The sequence below is a fragment of the Gossypium raimondii genome, chromosome 6 (genome assembly GCF_025698545.1).
Source record: "Gossypium raimondii isolate GPD5lz chromosome 6, ASM2569854v1, whole genome shotgun sequence".
Taxonomy (NCBI): Eukaryota; Viridiplantae; Streptophyta; class Magnoliopsida; order Malvales; family Malvaceae; genus Gossypium; species Gossypium raimondii.
Genome location: NC_068570.1, coordinates 14,395,999 through 14,416,549, shown reverse-complemented (window position 1 = coordinate 14,416,549; position 20,551 = coordinate 14,395,999). Strand labels below are relative to the sequence as shown.

The following is a 20,551-nucleotide window of genomic DNA, read 5'->3' as shown; positions in this document are numbered from 1 at the left end:
AATGGGGCAAGTTTTGTGTTGTCGTTTGTGTGGTAACCTACACGAAATTGGATCTTTCGTTGAAGGAATGCAAGCTAATTGGACACTAAATCAGTTGAGAAATAGTTTGAAACTACCTCTTTTTATGTAATAAATATTATTTTGTGTGTTTTTATCAGTATATATTTTATAAATAATCTATAAAAATAAATGTAAATTAACGCATGAGAGTTGAACACAAGCTGTCTTGTTCCTATTTTAAAGTCTCAATTTTATGAGTTTAAATGAACTCTTATTTATTTTTAATGTGCACTTTTATAAAAAATATTTCTTATATAATTTTTTTCCTATATAGCGTGTTATAATTTAGTAAGCATGTTTTTCTTCAATTTTGAATATGGTAGTCATTACTTACGTTTTGGTCCTAAATTGGTATTAAGTAGGTCTTAAAATGAGTCTAAAATTTTGGTCAAGCTCAGTCCAAATAAAAATGTTAAAGTTTGAGTTTGACCCAGCTCGCCCATATTAAATTTTTATATTCTGTTTTTTATATATTTTTTAAAATATATATAATGCATCAAAAACATTAAAATGAATGTTTCTCAATAAATTGAAAATAAATTTTAAAAATCTTTATACTTAACATTAAGATAGGTGTAACTTAACAAGCAAATGTTTCTAAAACAGTAGCAAAATTAACAATAAAATAAGAGTTATATAATATTCAAACAAAAACAACAAAATAGTAGTAACATAATAGTTAAATAATGTCAAAATAGTGAGAAAACAACAAGAAAACAGTGGGAGAGTGACAAAGGAAGAAGTACAAGAGGTAATCAAACGCTAATTATTTATTTTATGGGATTATATTTTACATTATACATCATTTCATATTTGTATTTGTATTTTTTATTAGATGTAATAGTTATATACCTAAAAATACCAAGATTAACTTTTCGAGTTTAATTAAGGTTTTAGAGTTGATTTGATGAAAATTTATAATTAGCTAATAATATTAGAAATTAACTTTCATCAACAATCCTAAAATAAAAAAATTATATTTATTACACTGTATTAAATATAAAATTAAACAATTTCACAATTAACTTTTAATACCAAAATATATAATTTTGTCAAATATAAGTACCAGATTTGATTAAAATAACACATTTTGACTACCAAATGAACTTGAATAAGTCAATAATTAAGAAGAAAATGGGAACAACTGGATGGTACCATTGCACTGATGTTAATGGTACATTCTTATTATTTGAACTCCCAAATAAAAATATTTTATTGATTGATGTCCTGTAGTATATATTCTTAGTCGTTCTAATGCAAAATCGAACTAAAATTTGGCTCAATTATCCATCTCAGCGTCATTAAACTTTGTTGGATCATTTTGTTTGATTTTAATGTTTTTAAACACAGCTTATAATGCTTAGTGCTTCAGCCAACAAGCTATCCAAGTTGAAAGAACAAGCTGAAGAATATGCCTCACTAATCATGGTTCGTGGAAGATCTGGATCCCGAGAATTTTGGGTACATTGAGGTAAATTATATATCACATATTTTAGCCCACAAATTATGGGTATAATGTATGCCATGTTGCAAATAAAAAAAGACCTCATTTTGGGTCCATTTCAGTCATGGCAGCTGGAAACTCTTCTCCTACAAAGAGATACTTATATAAACTACGGCAAGTGTGGGGTGGAGTCAAAACATAATTTCTGTTAGACCCAAAATCATAAATTAAGATATGATATAAAACTTAAGAAATTATAAATTAGGATCTATCATGTCAAATCATCAAGAATGAAACAAGAATAAAATTAGATACGGAAACGTACATGAATCCATGAAGTTTTTTTGGATCTTGGGGATTTGATCTTCCAAATTAGCACACAAGAAATTCAGAAAATATTTTCTCTTTCTTTCCTAAGGATGGGATATTAGAAGAGATATCTTGTATGTAATTTGGGGATTATAACCATAATTCCTAATTAGCCCATCATCAATTAGAATTTGATTAGAACTTAATTACTAGAGTATCTACACATATTTGACCCATACTTTATTTAATAATTAAAGCCTAATAAAACTTTAACCAAATTAGATCACTTTTAATTTGGTCTAACCTATCATGATAGTAAATAATAACATGTAATTACCCTTATTATATATGTGATGTCCATATTTTCCGACAATCTTCCACTTGGACTACACATATATATACTAATTACTTTATAATTATATGTCATTATATAACCTTATGAGCTCAAAAATTTTCCTCTCATATCCAAAAGGTATTCCAAACAATCTCGTCCATTAATTATGCTAACATAGAACCAAAACAACTTTCGTTACATATATCGTAACTAAATTCATCTCTGATCACCTATATTAACACAAACAAATGACATAGATCAAGTATGGATGTCTAACATGGAAATTACATTCAATATGATCTAAACATGTCTATTTCCAACTGGTCCTCTTTAAACTTAAGTGAGGTCAGTATCAAAATAACAAACAAAGTGAATAAATTGAATACTTCATTTCTGATCAGAAAATAACCAAATACATAAATGTATAAAAACAAACATAAAGCAAATAAAATATAAAATCCCACTAAATCATGATATCCTCAAACAATGTAACACCCATGTGAGCAGTGTATTCATGAAAGACCTTGGGTGGTAAACTTTTTGTGAGCGGATCCGCTATCATGGAGTTTGTCCCTATGTGCTGTATGGATATTTGACCATTTTGCAATTTTTCTTTCACAACTAGGAACTTTATGTCAACATGTTTTGGCTTAGAAGCACTCTTGTTGTTATTGGAATACAGCACTGCTGACTTATTGTCACAAAATAATTTGAGTGGTCTTTCTACATTCTCTATAATGCGCAGCCTATTGACAAAGTTTCGCAACCATATTTCATGGTTTGATGCCTCATAGCATACTACAAACTCTGTTTCCATAATGGATGAAGCTACAAGTGTCCGCTTGACACTTTTCCAGGATATAGCTCCTCCAGCTAATAAGTAAATATAGTCTGATGTAGATTTCCTACTATTTTGGCACCCAGTGAAATCAGAATCAGAATACCCTATGACCTCCAAAAGATCTGATCTCTTATAAGTAAGCATGTATCTTTTGTTCTCTGAAGATATCTCATAACCCTTTTGGCTGCTATTGAATGGTCTATACCAAGTTTCCTTAAATATCTGCCTAACATCCTAACAAAGTACACAATATCCGGACACGTACATACTTGAGCATACATTAAACTCCCAACAGCTGATGCATATGGAATCTTTTGCATTTCTTGAATTTCAAGGTTACTTTTAGGGTATTAAGTAAGACTAAATTTGTCTCATTTAGCAACAAGGGTGTCACTTGGACTACAACTTTGCATGCCAAACCTTTTGAATACTTTATCGATATAGCTCTTTTGTGATAATCCAAGAATACCCTGAGATTAGTCTCGATGCATCTAAATTTTTAAAACAAAATAGACGTCCTTGATATCTTTCATCTCAAAATGCTTAGATAAAAACCTCTTGGTTTCATGCAATAAGCCTATATCATTAGCGACAAGCAAAATGTCATCGACATATGGAATCAGAAATTTGTACTTACTCCCATTGAATTTGTGATACACACAATCATCAACAATATTCATCTCAAAACCAAACAAAATAATTACTTGATGAAACTTGTGGTACCATTGACGGGAAGCTTGTTTGAGTCCATAAATGGATTTTGTCAATTTGTAAACCATATTCTTTAAGTCTTCCGACTCAAAGTTTTCTTGTTGCACTATATAAATTGTTTCTTCAATGTCGCTATTAAGAAACGTAGTCTTAACATCCATCTGATGTAACTCAAGATCAAATGAGCAACAAGCGCCATGATTATCCTGAAAGAGTCTTTCGATGAAACTGGAAAGAAAGTCTTTGTAAAATCAATGCCTTCTTTCTGAGTATATCTTTTAGCTGCAAGATGTTCCTTATACCTCTTCACATTACCATTTGCATCCCTTTTGGTTTTAAATATCCATTTACAACCAATTGGTTTTGTGCCTTTAGGTAATGGGACAAGTTCCCAAACTTTATTGTCTTGCATTGACTTATACTCATCTTTCATGTCATAAATCCACTTTTGAGAATTAGAACTTTTCATGTCCTGCTGAAAGTTGATTGGATCATCTTCCATCATTCCATTATCATCCTCATGTTCTTGGAGAAATACAATATAATCATCTAGAATAGCATTTCTCCTTTCTTTTTTGGACCTCCTTAATGGCACTTGTTCTTGAGGTTGTTGAGTTTGTTCTTCTGGAATAATTACTTCATCTTGAATGGGGGGTTGTTCAACATTGTCTTGTTGAGGTTCTGGATTCGCTTCTTGATCGATGATAGGTATGAGAACTTGAACATCGTCAAAAGTGATAGTAGGAACTGAGTTTGAATCCAATTTCTCCTCAAAAGCAATGTCCCTAACCTTATTTCTCCCTCCAAACTCAATATCCTTAAAAAATGTTGTAGTTCCTGTCTCAAAAATATTCCTTATTATGGGATCATAAAACATATATCCCCTAGATCGCTCAGAATAACCAATAAAGTAGCTGCTCACTGTTTTGGAGTCCAATTTCTTTTCATGTATACTATAAGGCCTTACCTCAGATGGACATCCCCAAATGTGAAAGTGCTTTAAACTAGGCTTTTGACCTGTCCAAAACTCATAAGGTGTTTTTGTAATTACTTTATTGGGTACGCTATTCAGAATGTAAGCTGTTATCTTCAATGCTTCTCCCTAGAGGGACTCAGGTAAGGTAGAATGGGTAGTCATGCTCCTTACCATATCCTTAAGAGTCTTGTTACGTCTTTCAGCTACACCATTCATACTAGGTGACCCTGGCATGGTATACTGTGGGACAATACTGTATTCTTTTAGGAATTTCTTAAATGGTCTTGGATATTATTCACTTGAGCCATCATATCTACCGTAGTACTCACCACCACGGTCAGATCTAACAATTTTAATCTTTTTGTTGAGTCGATTCTCAACCTTAGCTTTATAAGCTTTGAGCACATCCAGAGACTGAGATTTTTCATGAATGAGATATAAGTACCCATAATGTGAATAATCGTCTATGAATGTTATGAAATATTGGTGACCATTCTAGGATGTCGTAGGGAATGACCTACAAATATCTGTATAAATAAATTCTAAGACATCTGAAGATCTGTTGGCACCCAATCTCTTGGTTTTGGTCTGTTTTCCCTTAATTCAATAGACATAAACATCAAAGTTTGTGAAGTCAAGGGACTCTAAAATACCATCAGACACAAGACGTTCAACTCTAACTTTTGATATATGACCTAAGCGCTTATGCCATAATGATGCTGAATTTTCCTTATTTAATTTGTGTTTAATACCACGTGATTCCACATGCAAGGTTTCATTATAGGATGCAACTATTTCTAGCAAATAAAGGTTGTCATAAGTATTTAAATAACCAGTTCCAACAACATTCAAATTTAAAGACAAACTAAATTGCTTATTTCCAAATGAAAAATAATATCCAAATTTGTCCAATGAAGAAACAGAAACTAAATTCCGTCTAAATGGTGATACAATAAAAGTGTCTTTTAAATCCAAATAAAAACATGTTCCTAATAACAACCTAAAATGCCTAATCGCTTCCACTTCTATCGATTTTTCATCGCCCACAAAGATGTGTCTTTCACCATCACTTGGTTTTCGGTAACTTAGGTAATCCTGCATAAAAACACTTATGTGGGTAGTAGCACCAGAATCTATCCACCAAGTGCTCTAGGTACTGAAGCTAAATTAACCTTAAAACAGACCAAAGTAAGAATTATACCTTTCTTTACACGTCAAGTATGATATTTGGTACAATATTTCTCCACGTGTCCAGACTTGTTACAGAAGAAAGAATTCTCTGTAGCTTGCTATTGTTTCTTTTGAGCTTGACCCGTAACAGCTTCATTTTGATATTTTCTTTTCTTGCCCTTGTCTTTAGGGGCATTGGCCAAATGAGTACTTTTAGACTTATCACGCTTCAACCTTTCTTCCTCTTGCATACAATGAGAAATGAGCTCATTTAGTATCCATTTCTTCTTTTGACAGTTATAACTAATTTTAAATTGATTAAATTGTGCAGAAAGCGATACCAAAAACAAAAGAACAAGCAATTCCTTAGAGAGCTTGAACTTAAGTGCCTTAAGTCTTGAAGTAATATGGAACGTCTCTATAATGTACTCCATTACGTTTCCTTGACCCTTATACTTTATAGACATTAAAGAAGTCAGAAGTGAAGTCATCTCAACCTTATCATTTTTAGCAAAATGTTTCTCAATTTCGTCAAGGAAACCCTTGGCCTGAGTAATCTCTCCAGACTCTGTGCCCCTAAAGGCTTCTGGAGTGTTGTGTTTCATGATTCTTAGACTCATGCAACTTGAACGATCCCACCTCTCAAAATCTCTCTTAACATCAGGGGTGCTTTCCGCAATGAGAGGTGCAGGTTGTTCTTCCCTTAGTGTGCAAGGTCTATGTCCATACAGCCAAGCACTATAAGTAAGTGTTTTTTCCATTCCTTAAAATTAGTCCTATTAAGCATGTGTATAGAATTTATATTAGCATATATTATGGTAGCAGAAGATGAACTAGTTGAATATAGAACAAAAAAAAGCAACCTCACGGCAATATTCATAAGTAAACAATAAATTCAAAATAATGGCTAATCTCACCTCAAGATACCAAACACAACATTAATATCAAGTCTTTGGATAATAATATTAACAGTAAGCCATACTCTTGTTGTAGCAATCAAACATTGACAATAAATAATGTCAAATAATTAATTAATCTTTGGACTAACTTATTGTTCACATAAAATACCTTATAATTGTCACACATTTATCACCATAGATGTCGTTGAAATTCTGCCAAATATTAACTTACCTTTGCACTACACCAGAACAGGTTTTTAGCGACGTTTTTTAGGCCTTTAGCGGCGCTTTTTAACGCCACTAAAGGCATTTGCGGCGCTTGAAGAAACGCCACAAAAAATGCCGCTAACGACAACGTCGCTAACTTTTGCGACGCTTACAGAAAAAACGCCGCCAAAGATCATGTTCTTTAGCGGGACTAAGGAAATAAACGCCGCTAAAGATCATGTTCTCTAGTGGCGCTCGGGGAAAAACCGCCGCTAAAGATCATGTTCTTTAGCGGCGCTTGGGAAAAACCGCCGCTAAAGATCATGTTCTTTAGCGGCGCTTAGGAAGAAAATGCCGCTAAAAGTAATGTTCTATAGCGGCTGGTCAAAAACGCCGCTAATAAGATAGTGTTCTTTAGCGGTACGCTTATTTCACAAACGCCACTATTTGATATGACTTTTAGCGGCTTTTTAAAAACGCCACCGATTTGGGGATTTTTTAAAATAAAATTTTCTATTTTTTCACCCCCGCAACAACAAATCAAAAGCAACTAGATCTAAACTAACCAAAAACAATAAATTTATATAATATTTCAAATTAAATGACTAAAATAATATTAATTGATATAAATAAAAGTGAATTCATACTTTTCTTTTCAAAAACATTAAAAGTTAAAATGATAAAAATATTTATGCAATATAAACTATGACGGCGGAAGTTACATTCTTTGAAACATATTCATCATAATCAAAGTCTTTGTTGAAGTTCGTCGTACTTTTTGCTCTGCTCTGCTTCTCTCGATGCCGCATCTTTTTGAAGTCGTAGTTGTAGTTCTTCATATTTCTTTTGAACCTCTGATTCTATCGCTGCTTCTCTCGCTGCGGATTCTGCTTCTCTCGCTGTAGCCTCTGCTTCTCTCGCTGTAGCCTCTGCTTCCCTCGCTGCCGCCTCTGCTTTAAGTTGTTGCTGAAGTTCTTCATATTTCCTTTGAACCTCAAATGTGGTCGCTTGCATCTGAGCCATCTGGTCTTTTAACCTCTGAACTTCAGCTTGAGATTGACTCCCCGAAGCCATGTATTGGTGCGAGTTGGATCCAAAATATTGGGTTGGACTGATAAAAGATCCTTGAAATCGAACCCGACCATACTTTTCAGGACCCAAAACTTCAGTAATAATCCGATTATCAATGTCTTCAAGATGAACAGAACTATCACTAGAAGCAATCGCTTCGTACTCCGTCTTTTTTTACTTTAGTTTTTCCTAATAAATAAATCACATAGTTAGGAACGCAATATATATTAAAAAAAACAAATGCAATATAACAATAGTCGCATTACAAGCAATGAATTAAACCATTAGAAAATAAACACTATAAATAACTAAAACAAGTCAAATCATATTAAGTAAACGTACCATAAGCTTCAGGAGTCATAGCAGATCCATCTTTCTTCTTATGTGTAATTTCAAAAAGTTGAAGGCGTCCAACTTTTTGACCGGACGACCGTTCCTACAATATAGTAGTAAAAATATTATTTAATAGAAAGTTATACATATTTGAGAATATTAAAAAATTAAAAATACCTCCGCCTCAGCTACACATGCAAAACTTCTCGACCGGTATGTGTGTGAATTTTTGTTCTTTGCCGCTTTTTTTCCAACTCGTTCACGATCCTACGTTATAAAATTTTGAGTACGTAAATAGTAAATACTATAAACCAAAATAATTACAATAGTTTGAAAGTACGTCGTACCTCGCCTTTCTGAGAATGCCAAAATCTAACCGCATCTTCCCATTGGTAACTCAACATACCCGGCGGGACATTTTGCAATTTCTCATCGAGGGTTGTTTTTGTCTTATAATAATTTTTCTTCAAAGTACTTTTATTGTCTCTCCATCTTTTTCCCAATGCCTTCTTTACATAAGCATCCGAGACCTCTAAAGCAAACCTCGCCTACAAAAAACACAAGTTAATAAAGTAAATATAAATGAAACTATTTCCCAAGCATTACAGATGGCATTAATAAAATTTGTTACCTTAATATTATCGAGGGCTTAGTTTTTGTTGCTATCGGGCATTTGACGCCATGACTCGTAGTTGATAGGCAACATATTCGCATTTCGTACTAAAATGCCCATGTATCCTGCTAAAAGTCGAGCTTCTGATCCAACAGGCTGACCAAAACTGTTTCTGCATACCTTGACACGCTTGACTGGATCTAACTCGTATAACTCTCTAAGTAGCGTACGTCCTCGACCTCTGCGCGTCCCATCATTTTCAGCTACAAATGGTATATTATAATATAAGAATTTGAAAAATAAATCAATTATAAGTCATCACGCATGTAAATTAAATGTAAAATTACTTTGAACTTCCGTAGGATCCTCAGGTGTAATCGGAATATTCGAAGATCCAATTGCTGTCCGTTGTTCAGTACTATTTGTTTCTGTCGAGTTTGGATAATTTTGAACAATGCTTTCCCTTATAATTTTTCTTCTAGGCATTTTATCTGCAATACACATAAAATGTAATTAAACTTAATAACTAATTACAACAATAACAACACATATAAAATAGTTGAAATATATAATAAGACCAAGATTTAATACTAATGTAAGTTACATATAATTAAACAATCGTAAAATCTTACTACATCATTATTCGTAAATATCTTCATCCGTATCCTGACGAACCCATTGAAATTGTGCACTAGTACTAGGGATATTATCGTTTAAGTTTTGTCTTGGAAATGGCAAAGTTTCTGATCTGTCGTCGATGTTATCTCTACTTCCACTGCCCATATCAAACAAGTCTCTAGGGATGTTACGGAGTACAACGTACCAACCCTCCTCAGTTGGATCTTTTGAGTAAAAAACTTGTTTGACTTGAGATGAGAATACATACGGCTCATCTATCAGTTATTGTCCTGTGTGAATCAATCGGTCAAAGTTCACCATTGTAAAACCAAATTGATCTTGCTTGATTCCACGAGCTGTATTAACATCGGCCCAATCACCTCGAAATAAGACAACTTTCCATTTTCCGTAGTAATCCAACTCAATTATGTCAGTAAGATGTCCGAAATATTCCACATTTCCCTCGACAGGATTATTGTCCCTAGCACTAGCATAACTTGTAGTTGCAGAATTAACAACTATTCCACAATTTTGCGTTCTCCTCAACCTCTCGCGATATTTTGTATGAAATCTGAATCCGTTAATGAGGAACGCACTATATCTTTTAACCACTCGATTTGGACCTTGGGAGAGCCATTTAACTTCGTCGTCTACGTTCTTCCCACTCCAAACCTATTGAATGGAAAGTAAACTGAGTAATGTAAAATGTTATGTGAAAACATTATTATTTGTAAGCGGAAGCTCCAACTGCATATCGTTTGGCTTAACCATTCATAAAAAGATTCTGTAAACAACTTATTGATATCTCGATGTTGTGTTCTTCGGGAGCGCGAACAAGATCTCAATATTTGTTTGTACTCACTGTGTTAAAAAAATGTTCACTTTGTTAGAAGATAAACAATTATTAGTTTGATAAATATTTATCAAATTTGTAGAACTTACTTCCGTAAAGGTTCCAATGATTCGTGGTGAAACAGAACATATCGATGTGCTTGTACCCACGATAAATGATCTAATTCTGCAATTTCAACTTTGCCGATTGGTTCTCCAAAACTTTGGAACAAATAAGTATCGGCTAAGTTATGGTCCGCGAGTCCAGCATTCCTATTTGGTCTGTTCAACCTTGTTTCAACATCTTCCAAATATAGTAATACTTATTTAAGTTAGAAATTTATTATTAATAAAATTTAAATATAGCTTACATAAGCAATCTTTGCTTTTAAACTAATCTTCCACTGAATTTTGGGTGGAGAGATTTATGTGTTACTGATTTGACAACAAAATATGTTTAAATATTATTAATAAAATTTAAATATAGTTTACATAATAAATTAATATATGTATAATATTAAAATATAGTAATACTTATTTAAGTTAGAAATTTATTATTAATAAAATTTAAATATAGCTTATATAAGCAATCTTTGCTTTTAAACTAATCTTCCACTGAATTATGGGTGGAGAGGTATATCATTCTTGATTTGACAACAAAATATGTTTAAATATTATTAATAAAATTTAAATATAGTTTACATACGTAAATTAATATATGTATAATATTAAAAATATAGTAATACTTATTTAAGTTATCAATTTATTATTAATAAAATTTAAATATAGCTTACATAAGCAATCTTTGCTTTTAAACTAATCTTCCATTGAATTATGGGTGGAGCGGTATATGTATTCTTGATTTGACAACAAAATATGTTTAAATATTATTAATAAAATTTAAATATAGTTTACATAATAAATTAATATATGTATAATATTAAAATATAGTAATACTTATTTAAGTTATCAATTTATTATTAATAAAATTTAAATATAGCTTACATAAGCAATCTTTGCTTTTAAACTAATCTTCCACCTGAATTATGGGTAGTGAATATACATACAAAATTAGGGTAACTACATGACTTAGCTACAAGTTGACTCTTTGAATCATATGTAAATAAATTAAAATAATCTAAAAGTGAGCACATCGCATTCAATTTGATGCACAATTTTTACTTTGACTTATTTAAAGTATTAAAATAACAATTTAAAGAATTTCTCCAAATTATATGAATAAGTGACTTGACATTTTGAAAAACGAGCATTTTGAACTTATGATTTCATGTTTTAAGTAAAGCAATTGTGAAGATTTATATACATCATAAAAAGGAGTATTTTGTAATATTTTAAAAAAAAGGGGAATCACATGAAGAAATACACATAAAAAGATGAAGACAATACTAATGCCACTGTCAAAGTGCATTTCGAGTTTTGACTGGAAAATAGAAGCTGAAAACAGCTTGGTTTCACAATTAAGTTTTCTTAAGCGATTTCTAGGCAAACTAGGTCAAAATTTTCCTACATTCAAACCATTTTATCCTTTGTTTCTAGGGCAAATTTTCCTACATATATATTTGCACATCAAATCCTTTGCTAAAAGCACAGTAGCAAATGATTCCACCGACAGCAGAACGATGCAGAAAACAAAAATTTTCCTACACATATATTTGCACATCAAATTTTCCTACATATATATTTGTACCTTCAGAACGATGCAGAAAACAGAAATGAACGCAATGAAATGGAATGGACTGAAACCCTATAAAAAAGCAGTATTAACATCAGTTTGTAAGCAATGAAACCATTCCGAAAATAAATTCACATTCGAAGCATTACAGTACCTTCAGGACGATGCACAAAAAATGAAGAGGAAGACCGAATACCCTATAAACAGAGAATACAATTTTTTTTTAATTTCAGGATCAACAAACAATAACAAACCAAGAATAAAATTAACAAGTAAGAGAAAACCCAATGTATACGGAGGCAGAATAGGGAAAGCGAACCTTGAATACTTATTCCCCCGACGACCGATTCCGACGATGCTTCGCGACGTTCTCCGTCAACTATGTGTGTTGACCGAATGTACGAATCGGAGATTTTAATCTTTTGCAAGAAATGGAAACACCCAAACAATGAAAACGGTACAGATGAAGAATTGCTTCTTAGAAATGGCTGATAGGAAAAAATCTTAGGGATTTCGGTGAAACACTTAGGGATTTCAGAGAGAAATTGGAATTGGGGCTGGGAGCGGGGATATACCCCAAAACTGATCTGGTCATTGAAACGATGCCGTTTCATTAAAATACATTTGTGGCGCTAATAAAAAACGCCACTAATCTTATATCTTTTGCGGCATTTTGAGAAAACACGCCACTACAAATTAAATTCGTCAACGAAACGGTGCCGTTTTGTTTAAATTTTAATTGGATCCTTACGGCGTTTTGAATAGAAACGCCACTAATAATTCACTTCTTATAATTTTTTATTTCTTTTTATTTATAATTTTAATTTTTAATATATTTCTGATTTAATACATTATTTTTAAATGATAAAATTTATTAAAATTTTTTAATTTTATACAGTATGAATAATGTATATATTAGCAACATTAAAATTTATAAATAATTGAAATTATTAAAAAATATATTTTTCAATTTTAAATTTTAATCAGTAAAACCTAAAATGTAATTTAATGCTTTTGCGGCGCTTTCACAGAAAACGCCGCTAATACCGGTGAACATCATCAAAGCGACGTCGTTTTGTCAAACTTTTCGACCAGAGCAGAACACTAAACGATGTCGTATTACAGAAATATTTGCGACGTTTTAGGAAAAACCGCCACTAAATCCCCGAACCATTGCGGCGTTTATTAATAAGCGCCACTAAAGGAATGTGCTGAATGAAAACGAAGTCGTTTTGGTTTAATTTTTGCGGCGTTTTTACAATAAACGCTGCAAATTCGACTCTATAGCGGCGTGTTCTGTGGAAACGCCGCTAATTATTCAATTTTTAAAAATGTTTTATTTCTCTTTATTTATAAGTTTAATGATTTTTAATAGATTTTTTATTTTGATAATTGTTATGACATTATTATAAATTGACACATTAATATGATTGTTATGTAACTAACACAATATTAATATATATGTTTCATAATATATAACATATATATATATCGTTGCATATATATCTTTTTCTATAACCCTAATTATATTTAATTATAATCCTACTAATGACATATATAATAAGAAGTAAAAAACACAGAATTTACATTTTTTTTTTGCTTTTGTTTTAGATGAGTAATTAAACCCTAAAACCCAAAGCTATTAATCCCTATAACCCTTAATTTTTAAAATTAAATTATAAACCCTAACTCGTATTCTTCATGCAAATCCGAAACGCAAAAACCATGCATTGTAACATTCAAATCATTAACGCTAAACCATAAACCATAAACATCAAGCCCTAAAACAGTAAATTTGATCATTATCTTATAAGCCGTAAACACTGACCCCACATTAACACTAACATGTAAACTGAAACTCTAAACCTTAAACCCCAATCCCCAAGCCATAAACCTAAACCCAAAACCCTAAACTTAATACTGTAAACCTAAAATAATGAACATTATGTAATGAACCCTAAAACCCCAAATCGTACACAACAAAACTTAAATATAAATCCCAAAACCCTAAAATATAATTTATTTCCTTTGCGGCGTTTAAAACGCCGCTAATACCAATAAACAGTATAAAAACGATGTCGTTTTGTCTAACTTTCAACCAAATAATAAAAGTAAACGACGTCGTATTACAGAAATTTTTGCGGCGTTTATGTAAAACCGCCACTAATATCGGTAAACATCATCAAAGCGACATCGTTTTGTCAAACTTTTTGACCAGAGCAGAACACTAAACGATGCCGTATTAAAGAAATATTTACGGCGTTTTAGGAAAAACCGCCGCTAAAGCCCCGAGCCATTGCGGCGTTTATTAAGAAGCGCCACTAAAGGAATGTGCTGGATGAAAACGAAGTCGTTTTGGTTTAATTTTTTGCGGCGTTTTTACAATAAACGCTGCAAATTTGGCTCTATAGCGGCGTGTTCTGTGGAAACGCCGCTAATTATTCAATTTTAAAAAAGGTTTTATTTCTCTTTATTTATAAGTTTAATGATTTTTAATAGATTTTTAATTTTGATAATTGTTATAACGTTATTATAAATTGATACATTAATATGAAATTATTAAATTTTTTAAATTTCGATGCAGTATATATGTATAATTTAAATATAATCAACATTATAAATTATAAATTATTGAAATTATTCAAATAATGTATAACAAATTTAATTTATATATATATATATTCTATTTTTAAGCTAACAAACGAATGTAACTAACACAATATTAATATATTTATATGTTTCATAATATATAACATATATATATATATATATATCGTTGCATATATATCTTTTCTATAACCAATTATACTTAATTATAATCCTGTACTAATGATATATATATATATATATATATATATCGTTGCATATATATCTTTTCTATAACCAATTATACTTAATTATAATCCTGTACTAATGATATATATATATATATATAAAATAAGAAGTAAAAAACACAAAAGAATTTCAATTTTTTTTTTGCTTTTGTTTTAGATAAGTAATTAAACCCTAAAACCCAAAGCTATTAATCCCTATAACCCGTAAATTTTAAAATTAAAGCCTAAACTCTAACTCGTATTCTTCATGCAACTCCGGAAACGCAAAAATCATGCATTAATTAAGTAACATTCAAATCATTAACGCTAAACCATAAACCATAAACATCAAGCCCTAAAACAGTAAATTTGATTATTATCTTGTAAGCCGTAAACACTGACCTCACATTAACACTAAAATGTAAACTTAATTAGCTATTAATTTCTAGTGGGTACGTATTAGACCAAGTAACAACCTCATTTGTCCCTTTTCATTCATTTTCTGTTCTTATTGATATTGAGTACGTACTATATATAAAATTATTATTGGTACGTAATAAATTATCAATATATAATATTATTTATCACGATATTTGGTGTTTTATATATATATATATAATTACTTTCTTTGATTTATTTAGTACTCGACTATATATATCAAAATTAATTTATTATTCTTATAAATTTTATTCTATTTTTATTCTTTACAACACAACAATTTAAGTTTTATGATATTTTATTTTACTCATAATTTAATATATTTTTCTACTAAAGTATTTTAATTAAATAAACTGTGATTGAAAAATAATAATATATAGGACTTCTCTTTAATAAAAACAATTTGTAATATTTCTAAACAATATTGTTTGTTATCATTTTAAATGTAAATTTGACCAATATATAATAAATACAAAATTTTCAACCTATAATATAAAAATGTAATTCAAACATTACTTGAGAATATATCAAAGAATGAGATAATTGAAATGGTTTTAGATTTTATTATTAGCGGCGCTTTCACAAAAAAACGCCGCTAAAAGAACACACAATAGCGGCGTTTTTAAACAAGCGCCGCTAAATGACACAGTATTACCGGCGCTTTTCCAAAAATGCCGCTAATGACCAGATCATTAGTGGCGCTTATTAAAAAACGCCGCTAAAGGCCAGAGCATTAGCGGCGCTTATAAGAAAACGCCGCTAAAGGCTAGAGCATTAGCGGCGCTTTACGAAAATCGCCGCTAAAAGGTCGGAGAATTAGCGGCGATTTGTCAAAAACGCCGCTAAAGGCCCAAAAATATGATCGTTCGGCTTAGTCTATTTGCGGCGCTTTTTGGAAAATGCCGCTAATGCTTATTTTTAGCGGCGTTTTCCAGGATGCGCCGCTAAAGCTTAATTTTTAGTGACGTTTGTTATCCAAACGCCGCGAAAAATACCGCTAAAAGCCTGTTTTGGTGTAGTGTTGGGTCAATCAATAAACACATGAATCACAAAAACATATAATCATCTTAATATTTTAAATAAACTAATTTACGCAAAAGAGGTCACTTTGGCGGCATTTTGTTTCAACTAATCTATTTAAAATATTAGACATCCTTAATTAAAAGCCAAAGCCAAAATTTGAATTTATTTGTTTCAAAGTATTTCTTTTAATTTCATCTTTCAATCAAATTAAAAGATAATCATATATATTTATATAATTTTCCAAAACAACATACATTAAACCAATCAAAACATGCATATATATTTATATATAAAAACGAAACATACGAAACATATATATATGAATCAATTTCTATACTGTGAACTTCTTTTCCATTTTTTATTAACTAAATGTCGTATAGGTTTTTTTATTTAATAGAAATTGAAACACAGGACCAATGAAGAATGAATGTCAAATAAAAATCTTGAATTTAACATGATCATTCGCTGAAGTAATATTATAGAAATATCTCAAAATCTGTAATTAAATCCATCAATTCAAAAATCACTCAAATTAAAAATTAAAACAAAACCCTAAAATTTTAATATGAATTCAAGATAATCAAGATCTAAAAAATACTTTAATATAAACCATCAAAGATCAACATATATATCGAAATACAAAACCCATGAAATTTCATAAATCAATCATTCAAATGAAGAACCTTAATCAATTCCCAATGATTCGATATGATGAGGCTCTGATATCATTTGTTAGAATCATAAATTAAGATATGATATAAAACTTAAGAAATTATAAATTAGGATCTGTCATGTCAAATCATCAAGAACGAAACAAAAATAAAACTAGATGCGGAAGCGTACCTGAATCCATGAATTTCTTGAAGTTTTTTCGAATCTTGAGGATTTGATTTTCCAAATTAACACATAAGAAATTCAGAGAATATTTGCTCTCTCTTTCCTAAGGATGGGATATTAGAAAAGATATATTGTATGTAATTTGGGGACTATAACCCTAATGTTTATAACTTTGGCATATTAGCCCTAATTAGCCCATCATTAATTAGAATTTGATTAGAACTTAATTATTAGAGTATTTACACATATTTGACCCATATTTTATTTAATAATTAAAGCCTAATAAAACTTTAGCCAAATTAGATCACTTTTAATTTGGGCTAACTTATCATGATAGTAAATAATAACATGTAATTACTATTATTATATATGTGATGTCCACATATTCTAACACCAAAATCATGTTTTTAAGAGTGTTGTTTAAGCTCTGGTGTTTGATATTAGAAAACTAGCAAAGGGGATGGATTTTGTCAATTTGGGTGATGACAATGGCTACCTTATTTGCCTGGAAATTACTGTAATATAAAAACAGGGCAACATTTCAAGTTACGGGATATTGCTTGTGTACTGCCATAGGGGCTGCAGAGACTCTCAAGCTCAATATGGTTCTAATCCTTTTACCGGTTTGTCGAATCAGTTTGACTTGGCTTCGCTCCACAAAAGCAAGGTCATTTGTTCCTTTTGTTGAAAACATTAATTTCCATAAGGTAGAAAGCACTACTTAATGGACTTAGTAAACTCATTCTCGCACACACTTCCTAACTTATTTTTAACCAATTTTTAGTTCCCTCAATTTCACAGACAATTGCATGTCGTATAGCCATTGGAGTCTTGGTTCTTGCAGGAAGCCACTTGTCCTGTGATTTTATCCGCTTGACTCAGGCTTCACTAGAAAGATTTTCTCTCATAGCCTCTGATATCAGTCATGGCGAAAGACCCACATATTCAGAACTCTTGATTGGTGTTGTAGGTGTGACAGGGGTTTCTATGGTGATTTTAGTGGCCATTACATTTGTATTAGCAACAAGTTACTTCCGCAAAAATGTATTGAGATTCCCAGCACCCTTCAACGGATTGACAGGCTTCAATGCCTTATGGTATTCTCATCATCTTCTTGGTGTCGTCTACATTTTGCTAGTAATCCTTGCGGGGCTAGGAATTGGAGCCACCTCTTTCATAAGCATCCTTAGAGACCTTTTAAACAATTCAAGAGCAGAAGATCAAATGGTATGACCTTCAAGTCACCTTGCAGTAGGACTGTTTCCTTCTCTGCTTACAATATCTGTGGCTTTAAATGTTTGATGGTATAGGATTTAACCACAGAGACGACTCAATCAGATGACAGTCGGAATAGTCTTGCATCTTCAAGTTTTTTGCAATTTTGCATGAATCTAAGATTACGGAAGTAATACCTTATTGTTGTTATTTCTACTGTGAAACAGGGTCAGATTGAGCTGCACAATTACCTTACAAGTGCTTATGAAGAAGGGGATGTAAGATCAACATTGATTACTTTGGTCCAAGCTCTAAATCATGCAAAACATGGCGTTGACATCCTATCAGGAGCCCGAGTATGATCTTTCATTTTCTACACAACTTAATAAAGTATAATATAAACATAATAACACATAACACAGTTTTCTGTAAAATAAATTAAATACTAGTAGCTAAAATTAAATGTCTAAAACTTTTTTGTTTATGAATGTATGGCTTGTATTGAGGGGTTGGAATCTCAACACATCTAGTATTGTGCTCTTGGGATGCCTATGCTCCACTTAGCCTAGAAATTTTATCTTTATTGGGTTAGTGATTGTGTCAAGAGTCATAAACGGTACTTAAATAGGTCAAATCACGAAAGTGGATTTGAACTCTTTATCTTACTTAAAGGTCATTTATGATTAAATATATTACCACTTGAGATAACTCCGGAGAATCCTGTAAGTTGAGATAGTTACACGTCCAACATGCGAAAGTTTCAAGTTATGCGGAAATGAAAGTATACATTTCCTTTCCTAGCAGCCAAACAACCATTTCGAAAACTCAAAACTGTTTTAATTGTTGTGAGAAACCCTTTTAATGTGTTTATAATTTGGCAAGAGAAAGATAGGTTGAAAACATCCTGATGCCACCGTAGGTAAATACTGAGTACTTTTCAAACAAAGCATCAACAAGAACCCATTCAATTCAACCTACATCACGCAATGAATTAATGAAAGAAGAATAAAATAAATTCAAAAAGAAAAAATAATAGTAAGAAACTTGAGCCTTGTTTACCTATCACCTGACTGAAAATGAAATTGAAAAGCAACTAATGTGTATATTTAGAAAGCATTAACCGATCCATGAAGGAAGTATTCAGGGTTAGAAAGCAGAAATTCCTTTTTCAAACTCACTATAATTAAAAACTAAAGAGATGGGTTTTATTTATGGCAACTAACCAGTACGGGATTAAAAAGTTTAGTTGGGATCAAATACAAGCTTTCATGCCTACTGCCGAGAGGTTGTTAGTTTTTATAATTATGTTATTAATATTTAATTTTGACAAGTATTTTTGCTGTTTGTGTATTTGTAGCATATAATTATTTTTAAAATTGTTAGTTCTAGTTCACACCATTCATTAATTCTGTGTCATGTATGCGATATTTTACATGTCATAATTCTATTCAAGATATTATATATTTATATAAATTTTAACACATTAATTTATTTTGTATAGATGCATTCATATCATCACATCAAATCGTATTTTTATAAACATATGTGTCATGTTACAAATCCTCTTATGTTTTATGTAAATTATGATTAAGGATATAACAATAATTTATTTTGGTGATTGTATCCAGACGGTGGGTTTGAATCAAGAGCATGATCACATGGCTTGGTTAAAGGAGAAGATTTGTGATTTTGTTAAAATAAAAATGCACGAGTATTGCATTGTGGAATAGCAGTGTTGGCAAAGGATTTAACAATATTATTGGGAAGAATACATGTATCACATCTTTGCAAAGGATTTCATTCCCGCGTGTGAATAATGTGTCCATCTTTGCAGCAGTAATACTTTTCCTTTCACACACAAAACATAAATGAAGCAAATGGCTTCAAAAAGTTTGAACAATTCCTTGTTTACTTGAGAATCACTATCATTAATCATCATTATTGTCTTCTTTATTTTATTGAAGTAGGAGCTCCAAAACTTCTCTACCTACCTCTATTCTTATCAAACCTCACATCTTTGAGATATTTGACTTATCTTAAGGATGATTTCTTATGAAGTTCTATTGCTCCTAACGCACCTCACCCACACGTTTATGGGCGGAAGTACATACTATA

At 31.4% G+C, this 20,551-nt stretch overlaps 1 pseudogene; it reads left to right on the top strand.

Annotated features, from left to right (window-relative positions):
* Position 1: 1 nt before the first annotated feature.
* LOC105771774 (respiratory burst oxidase homolog protein E-like) lies at positions 2–18,838 on the top strand (annotated as a pseudogene).
* The last annotated feature ends 1,713 nt before the right edge of the window (positions 18,839–20,551 follow it).